Source organism: Lontra canadensis, unplaced genomic scaffold (assembly GCF_010015895.1).
Source record: "Lontra canadensis isolate GAN:19392208 unplaced genomic scaffold, GSC_riverotter_1.0 scaffold36, whole genome shotgun sequence".
In the NCBI taxonomy this organism is placed as follows: domain Eukaryota; kingdom Metazoa; phylum Chordata; class Mammalia; order Carnivora; family Mustelidae; genus Lontra; species Lontra canadensis.
Window position 1 is genome coordinate 11,672,859 of NW_022631030.1, and position 8,865 is coordinate 11,681,723.

At 40.4% G+C, this 8,865-nt stretch overlaps 1 long non-coding RNA gene across 1 annotated transcript; it reads right to left on the minus strand.

Moving 5' to 3' along the window:
* Window positions 1–5,941: 5,941 nt before the first annotated feature.
* On the minus strand, window positions 5,942–8,239 carry LOC116874394. The gene is made up of 4 exons (XR_004383978.1): window positions 7,949–8,239; window positions 6,813–6,864; window positions 6,338–6,437; window positions 5,942–6,093 (listed from the first exon to the last, which is right to left on the minus strand). It is a non-coding gene; the product is annotated as an uncharacterized LOC116874394 (long non-coding RNA).
* Between the last annotated feature and the right edge of the window lie 626 nt (window positions 8,240–8,865).

The following is an 8,865-nucleotide window of genomic DNA, read 5'->3' on the forward strand; positions in this document are numbered from 1 at the left end:
TGTAACCCAATACACCTGTCAACAGGACCATTGAATTCCTGTTGATGACATCTCTCAAAACCAAGGGCTCCAGAGTGACTATCAACAAGGAATCCCAGATCCGATCACCTGGGACCACGTGGCCAGCTGGTGTCTGGCCCAACATTCTCGGGACATATGCCGAACCTGAGTCCTGGTAACAGCGAGGTAGGTACGGGCCTCTCACCCAAGTGAGTATGCTCTGAGCATGGATGACGACAACTTGGGTGTCCTGATGGTTTCGGCATTGCTGGAAAAAGCAGAAATCATGTGCAAGCCACAAGGTAAATCAAGGTAAAGCTCACGTGCACCAAAAGAGGCTGCTCTCCTTGTTTTCCTTTTGCTAAAAATGCAAGCAGTCACTCTCCCATCTGCTGCTGAGGAAACAAGCCTTACCTTCCTTTTTGTAGCTGAGGAAGTACCGTGCGAGTGGCTCAGCCCTTACCTGGAATCTTCTTTTCTGCATTTACTGACATTTAGAAGCCAAAACCCATTACCTCAAAATTGGCTAAATAAGGTCTCTCCAGTTAATTTTGCCTATAAAACAATTTTCCTATTCAAGAACACTGAACACTGGGCTCCATCTCTCATAATAAAGAGGCCATTAATTCTCTGCTACTGCTCATTATTCTTATTAACTATTCGCAGACTTTTTGCTGGAGGCAAAATGTATCTATTAGAGCCAGCAAATAGGGATTGCTAACATGCTGAGGCCAGCGTCCTCTCCCAGTCACTCAGCAAAGCCAGAGACATTGGACTCCACCAGCTGGGCCCTGTGCATAGCATCTGTGCTGTCGTGAGCCCCGAGAGGGAAGTGGGGAAGACAGGCTGTTCACGCAGCCGAGTCATTACCCAGATTTGCTTATGCAGAGCCCTGTATCTTGACTATAGTGAAAACAGTTTTTCTAAGGGTAGAAACTGACTGATCACTTGGATTTGTCTTTATTTTGCGGGGGAGGGATAATTGGGGGAGGGTTGTTGTTTTACTGTGTTTTTTTTTTTTTTAAGATTTTACTTATTTATATGATGGACAGAGATCACAAGTAGGCAGAGGCAGGCAGAGAGAGAGGGGGGAAAGCAGACTCCGTGTTGAGCAGAGAGCCCGATGCGGGGCTTGATCCCAGGACCCTGAGATCATGACCCAAGCCAAAGGCAGAGGCTTAACTCACTGAGCCACCCAGACGCCCCTACTGTGCTTTGTTTTTTAATGGAAAAAAAAATCTTCTATGAGGTGAGGGTGAAAAAGAGGAGTCCTGGTGGTCTCACTTGGTGCTCCTGGGGAAATACAGAGAGGTGAAAGACACAGTAAAGAAACGGACATTTCCTGAGCAATGAACTCCCTTCTTATAATTGGCATTTTAAAAACAACTTCTTAAAGTAGCTTTTACAGGTCATGAAACTTACCCATTTCCTTTGTAAAATGCAATCATTTTTACCAGTTTTACTGGGGAGTGCGATTATCACAATAAATTGATTTTAGATTCCCACAATTTATTCCCACAATAAAAATCTTTTGGCCCATTTATAAGTAAGGCTAATCTACTCACATGCCCTAGCCCCTGGCAACCACTATTCTACCTTCCATGTCTTTCTGTGTCTTTCAGTTTGCTTGTGTGTGTGTGTGTGTGTGTGTGTGTGTGTAAAGTGACAGAAGTTTATTAAGTGAAGATACAGAAAAAGCTCTCAAGAGGGAGAGGGGTTCCAACAGGGTTGCCAACAAGGGCTTTTAGGGTTAGTCATTTCTAGAAAGCTAACCAGGGAACTTAAGTTCTTTAAACATCTCTAGTGATAACACCTTCAATGGCTTACTTCCTTCTTAGGGTCTGGTTATTCTTTGTTGGTCACAGGTGATTATCATAAAGACACCCACCCCATACAACCCACCCCACATGCCTAGGTCAGGGTGGTCCTTCACCCCACACGTCCATTTACTTTTTGGCGACAGTTTCTATAAAGCACACACACAGTACATGGTGCCCTGTGTCTGGCTTCTTTCAGTTGGCGTAAAGTTCGAGTTTCATCCTTGTCATAGCATGTGTCTGAACCTCCTTCCTTTTCATGGCTGAGTAGTGTTCTCTGGTAGAATATACCATATTTTGACTATCCATTCACCAGCTGGTGAACCTTTAGGTTATTTCCATTCCCTGACTATTAATAACACTGCTATGAGCATCCATGAACATCCACGTGCTGGTCTTTGTGTGGACGTGTGTTTTCAGTTCTTTTAACAAACACCCAGGAGTGGAATTGCTAAGTCATATGGTATTTTTATGTTTAACCATTTGAGAAACTTCCAAACTTTTTCTAAAATGGCTGCAACGCATTGCATTCCCAACAACATTGTATGATGGTTCCCATTTCTCTAATCATTCTCAACATTTGTTGCTGTCTGTCATATTTATTTTAGCCACTCCAGTGGGTGAAATATGATATTTTGTTGTGGTTTTAATTTGCATTTCCCTAATGAATAATATGCTGAGCATCTTTCCATGTACTTATTGTCCATTGGTGTCCTCTTTGCGACAATATCATTCATATTCATGACCTATTTTTTATTGTGTTGTTCATCTTTTAATAATTGAGTTGGAAATATCCTTATAAATTCTACACTAGTACTTTATCAGGTTTGTGTTTTGTAAATAGCTTTCCCCCAATCTGTTGCTTGTCTTTTAAATTTTTTAGCAGTGTCTTTCAAAATGTGAAAGTTTTTAATTTTGATGAGACTCAATTTATCACATTTTTTTCCTTTGTTGGATGTCCTATCTAGAGAATCTTTGTCTAAGACCAGGTCTTGAACATGTGTTATAGTCTCTCACGAAAACTATTTTCAGGGTTCTTGGGTGGCTTAGTTGGTTAAGCGCCCCATCCTTGATCTCAGCTCATGTCATTATCTCCCGGTCGTGAGATCAAGCCCTGTGTCGAGCTCTGTGCTCAGCTCAGAGTCTGCTTGTCCTTTTCCCTCTGTTCCTCCCCCTGCTTGTGAGCGCTCCCTCTTTCTTTCTAAAATAAATAAATATTTTAAAAAATTGTTTGTTTCTACGTTTCAGCTTGTAATCGTGTTGAGTTAACTCTTGCGTATGGTGTGAGGTGACAGTCTAAGTCTTTCTTTTTGCACAAGGATATGAAATTGTTTGGGCACCTTTCAATGAAAAGACTACACTTTCCCACTAAACTAATTGTCTTGACACCTAAGTAAAACAATTGATTGACTGAAAATTTAAGGATTTATTTCTTGGGACAGAAGTATTTCCGTCCCAGTTTCCAGATGATGGAACTGAGGCTGGTCAGTGTTAGAACAGGCTCCCAGAAGTTAGATCTTCCTTGGTCTAATACCCATGCTCTTTCCTTCAAATAACTCCAAATATAGAAAACTATTATTTTAAAATTTCATAATATTTATAAAGAGCTTGGGAATCTGGGATTTGTCTTTAATAATGCCTTATTGAAAAGGATGCCAATTATCTTTCGATATGAGGGAAGATAATTTAGATATATAGACCTCCTCTTATTTTAGCCACTCATAATGTAAGAAATAGGGACTCTACTTCTTCATTCAATTATTCATATAACACATCTTTATTAAATGTCTACAATCTAGAGAATCCACTAATCTATTAATAACAGCTATTTATAACGTGTCCTTTATGGTCTTCTCAGGAAGAATCTCCCACTAATTGCTGCTCCCCATCTACTGGCAGACATCAATTCAATCACGTGTCCCCAGTTACTTACTCCCTTCCCTCCACCACAGCAGGGCAAGACCTCGAAGTCACAAAGACTCAGGTTGGGAACTCCACAAGAACTATAAAAAAGCGCCAGGCCTGAGGCAAAAACCTGTCTCACGTAGCCTGCTCTGTCAGGATTTGTTACTCCACATCTGTTCTCTCACGTCTTGGCTCTCTTCCTTTGGTTCCTGAGAAATCTTGGTTCCTGCACATTTCCTTTATCTCTTGACTACCTGGTTTACCCCACTTTTTATTTTGTGCTGTGTTTCGAATTTCCACTCTCTGCTTGATCTGTTCTGCCCTTCTCTACTGATCCATGTAATGAGCTCTCCTTTTGACCTGTACCCCTCCCTCAACCTCCTTAGCATGAGAAGCATTTCCGGTAGAAATTGCTTTCCTGATTCTAAATGCTCAGTTCAGCCTTGACCATCAAACACTTGGCTCTGACCTGGATCTGGCACGTGTCTGACTCCTCAGGATCTGTCTTCTGCTTTCATTTTCATGAAATGTTCCAAGTACTAGAGGGCAGTGACCATTAAGGATGTGGGCTCTGTGCTAAGATTGTCTGGGTTAAAACTCTATTTTATCCAATGTAGACTTTACTACCCACATAAGCTTTGGCAAATTACTCAGTCTTTCTGTGTCTTAACCTCATCCATGAAATAGGAGTAATAGCAATATAACTTCCGGGGTGGTGATTTGAATACAAGGAGTTAACATCCATGTTAAAATAGTGTCTGATACATAATAAGCTCTCAATAAATTTGAGCTATTCTTCTATTATGGCTACATCCACCCTTTGTAAACTGTCTTCCTGCCTCTGGTTTGCTCCCCCAAAATCCATTCTTCACCTCGCAGCCAGAGTAGTGTTCCTAAGACGTAAACGTGGAGTGTGGCTCGCTTTGCTTCAGATAAAATATGCACGCTTGACCTTGCTTACAAGGCCTCTCCTCGCCTCACTTTGACCCCTTCTTCCCAGTCTTCAGGGCCAATTCTTGCCAATGCTACAGTTATATTTTGCTTTGTTGCATTTTTAAAGTATTTTTATTTGCTTGTTTGTTTAGTATTGCATAGCCTCTTGCCTCCATGCTTTTACTCAGCCCATTTCCCCTGAAGGACACACGCCATATCTTACCCCTATACCCAGGTAACTTCTTATTATTATTCAATTCTTAATTATCAGTTCCTTCCCTGGGGACCTCCACTGATTCCCTAAAGCAACTTAGGAACCTCCTTTTGTGTTCCCATAGCACTTTGAATCCCCTTAACATGAAATTTATCATGCTGTATTGTAATTTTATGTATAGACACCTTTCTCTTTCACTAGACAGAAAATTATTTAGGTCACAGTTACCTCAATACTGTTCATAGTTTTACTTCTAATGCTTAACACAGTATTTAGGACAGGAAAAGCTTCCAGAAGCTCTGTGTTAGGCTTCTACACAGTTGACAGTTGTCTAACACTTTTGATAGGTGTTTTTAAGTGGAGGAAAGGCAATCCACAGATCAAAATCTGAGAATATTTATTTTCTTATATTAGAAATAGTATTAATGCATTTCTTGAGGCAGTTTTAGTTTTAAAAAGGATAGGACTAGAAAAGCCTGATTCATACCAAAAAAAAAAAAAATGGAAGATTTTAGAACTCTCTTATCCTTCCATGTATCGTCATAGAGCAAGTGGAAGACCTTTACATGAAAATAATCAAACACATGGCAGAGAGAAAAGTGCAATGTTGGCATTGACATAATACCATTTGAAGACTGACTTCTTCTCCTTTTGGATACCCAGATGGTGGTGTGTGAAATTACCACCTAGTATGGTGTCCATGGACGGTTTCATGGGAGTGTCCCCATGAATTTCATTTATCTGTCACTTTTGTTTACTGAAATTTATATACTTAACTAATTTGACTTGACATAATCAGGACACGACCATGAGAAACAAGATGACTTCTTTTAAATATTTCATTTAATAAGAACGTACTGGATGCAGTCTTCTGTTCCTTTTTATTAAGGAAGGAGATATGGACTAACCACCATTACTCACAGGGTTAGCATGAATTTATAATAAAATTCTCCAAGACATGTGCAATATCTACACTTTAACTAATGGGGATTGATTTAGAATTGTATCCATTTTTAACGACTTATAATGAATTTTCCTTTTGCATTGCTCCCAGTCATATATTAGCCTTTTAAGTGCCATACAACCTAAAAGAAATCTGTACACTATAACAACTTATGATGGTGTTTGTTCAGCCAAATGTGTTTTGGCTTTTCCACAACCTCTTGGATGCGACATGGCCTAATTCAACATGGCGGATTTCTCAGTGGCTTGGCTCCATTCCCTCTGAAAAATAAATGTAAAGTTTTGGAAGTCAACTAATTTCAACTGCACTTGTTCAGTGGAAAATTAAGGATTTATAAGAGACCTATCTTGTCTTTATAAAGCTGTGGTTTCAATGAGCTGAAAATCCAGTTCACTTAATGGCTCTTCTGCATTCACTTCAGTTCCCAGAGATCCGAAAGAAGTTTTTAAGAAAACCAAAGAAAATTCTCTTACTTCTCATTTTGGATTGTTTTAAAGGTAATACCTGAAGATACAGTATGAGCTCCTTCCTCATTGGGATCTTCTGTGGCATTATTAAGTCTTCCCTATGACACATCAGTTGTTCCTAATCAATAAAACATGATCTGCCAGAGAAGGAGGAAAAGAATGTGGTGTTTATAAACTGAAATGGCTTTTTTTATTGAGGAATGATTTACTCACATCTTGCCTTATAGAAATAGCCCATATTGGACTAAGCAAATATGTATTGCCCAAGAGAGTGAGAATAGTAGTTTACAATTTTTCTTAAGTATCCTGCATATTCAGCACATTTCCTGGCACAGCCCTATGTGGTTGGAACGTGGTAATTTCAATTATTATTGTTCATGTTATCACAAACATGGTCTCTTTTGACTTCCCTTGATCACTGACCGATTACACTCCCTCAAATATTGCTAAGCCATGTTAGGGAATCACAGATGAAACATCGCTCACTCTACTTCTTGAGAAAATTATCTCACCTGCTCTCCAGTGCTGACTGCCAGTGACCTCAGTCCTCTCTCAAGGTGTTATCTATAAGCAGGCAAAGAATTTTTCTCTAAGTTTGGAACGGTTTACAAGGTTGTGTGTGTGTGTGTGTGTGTGTGTGTGTGTGTGTGTGTGTGTTTTCTCTCTCTCTCTCTCTCTTTTTTTTTTTTTTTGCCCTATAATTGTAGTCTACAAATATAGACCTCAACCATCTGTTGATTCTGTTACTCATTTACAGGTGACATAAGGAGAAGTGAGACTAGCTAAGGATGGAAGATCCACAGAGCTCTACGACTTTACTCTTACTCATTCCTGGAGCCAAGGAATATGGCTTCTAGTTTTGAAGACCAGAAGGCGTGCTTCTTCCAAGAGAGTTTCTACCCCTGACCGAGCTGCCTTTCTGCCATGGTCTTAGATGTTAGTACCCATACTCATTCTAATTTGGAATGCACATCAATCATTTCTTGTGCCCAGGAGGGATAAAGGAAAGTTAGACACTAACAAAACAATAATTATTCTTGAGTTCCAGGAGACTTGAAGAACTATTCATTCATTCATTCATTCATTCATTTAATGAAGTTTTTGTGAGTGTGTGTACTCTGTCACTTCTGTGAACACTACGAAGGAAATCAAATCTTAGAAAGCATAACTCTCTTAAGAAGCTTACCATTTAGGAAAAGAGATGGATATAAGAAGGAAAATAAAAGAATTCTGTTTCTATCTTGGAGGTCTGTATGTATGAATTATAGTAGAAGTATAGGAAAAGAGACACCAACCTTCCTTTAGAAGGGAAGCAGGGAAGGCTTAATAAAGAAGAGAGCATTTGGGCTGAGCCCTGAGGGATGAATGTTTCCCAGGATGCAGGCAGAGGGGGCAGAATAATCAAAGACACGGGGCATGATGTGAAAGGGAAACCCTCTAGAAGATGCTAGTATATCACCGGAGGCCATTTCTTCCCATTAGTGACCCAGAGGACACAGAACTGTACCTTCCTAGAAGAGAAGGGGAGAACAGGCACAAGGGGCTGCTAATGCATCTTGCTGAGCAACTTTAGAATGTTCTGGCAGGCCAGTGGCCATGGAGCAGAACCCTAGATAGGAACCAAGCCCCCCTTCGACCTTCTCCTCACCTGATTTCAATCACAAACAAGGCAGCAACAGCCTGTGACTTATGTCATTCTGATTAGGCAGGCGAGATCTGTGGGTGTGATTCTGGAAGAAGTCTCAAATAAACACCCACGGCAGTTGGTCCTAGTTTGAATGTTGTACATTCACTCCTTCGTTAAACCAACTGTGCTCAGAAGCGTCTGCTTCATCTCTGGCTCATGTCCAGGCATTTCTGGGAGCCTTGAAGCTGAAATACTTTGCAAACTTCCTGAAGTTTTTAAAGGGGCACATCACTGGGGTGATTCAGAAGTTCTGATTCCTGTAAATGAGGTGGTAGTTCATTAGAAAACAAACTTTGTTTTTGTTGAAAGAAGGTAGTAATTCAGCAGATGAGCAACAATACCAGGCCCTCTGGCCACTTCAGTAGAGGCAGAAGAGTTTTTTAAAAATCACGGTAGCACCGCCTCTCCAGAAAGCAGGGACACATCAGCAGCACGAGGATACCTAATTTCTTGTCAGGCATTCCCTTAGGAGGCAATGAAACAGACGGAATATAGCATAGGGCATACTGAGTCCCTTTTGGAGGGTGAACCATTGACTAGTAGAGGTACAATTCCAGAATGCTAGGAAAATAATTTCAAGAAAATTTCATTTTGAAGGGGACTTATTAAGAAGCCCACTCCAGAGCAGATCTCCTTTTAAGAATCCTGAGGTCTTCTTGCCACTGTTCAGGGTCTTTTTCCCCACCTGTTAAAAGACCAACAACAGCAGAGTACAGAAAGAGAGGGTATGGCTTTTCAGACTAGGATTCGGTATTTCCCGTTCCCTTTCGTAACCTGCCTTTACGTCACAGAAATACCTATTTTTTGGAATCCATAAAACTTAGGAATATATACAACAGAGAGAACATGGTTTCAGTAAGTGGAAGAAGCCACTGTGG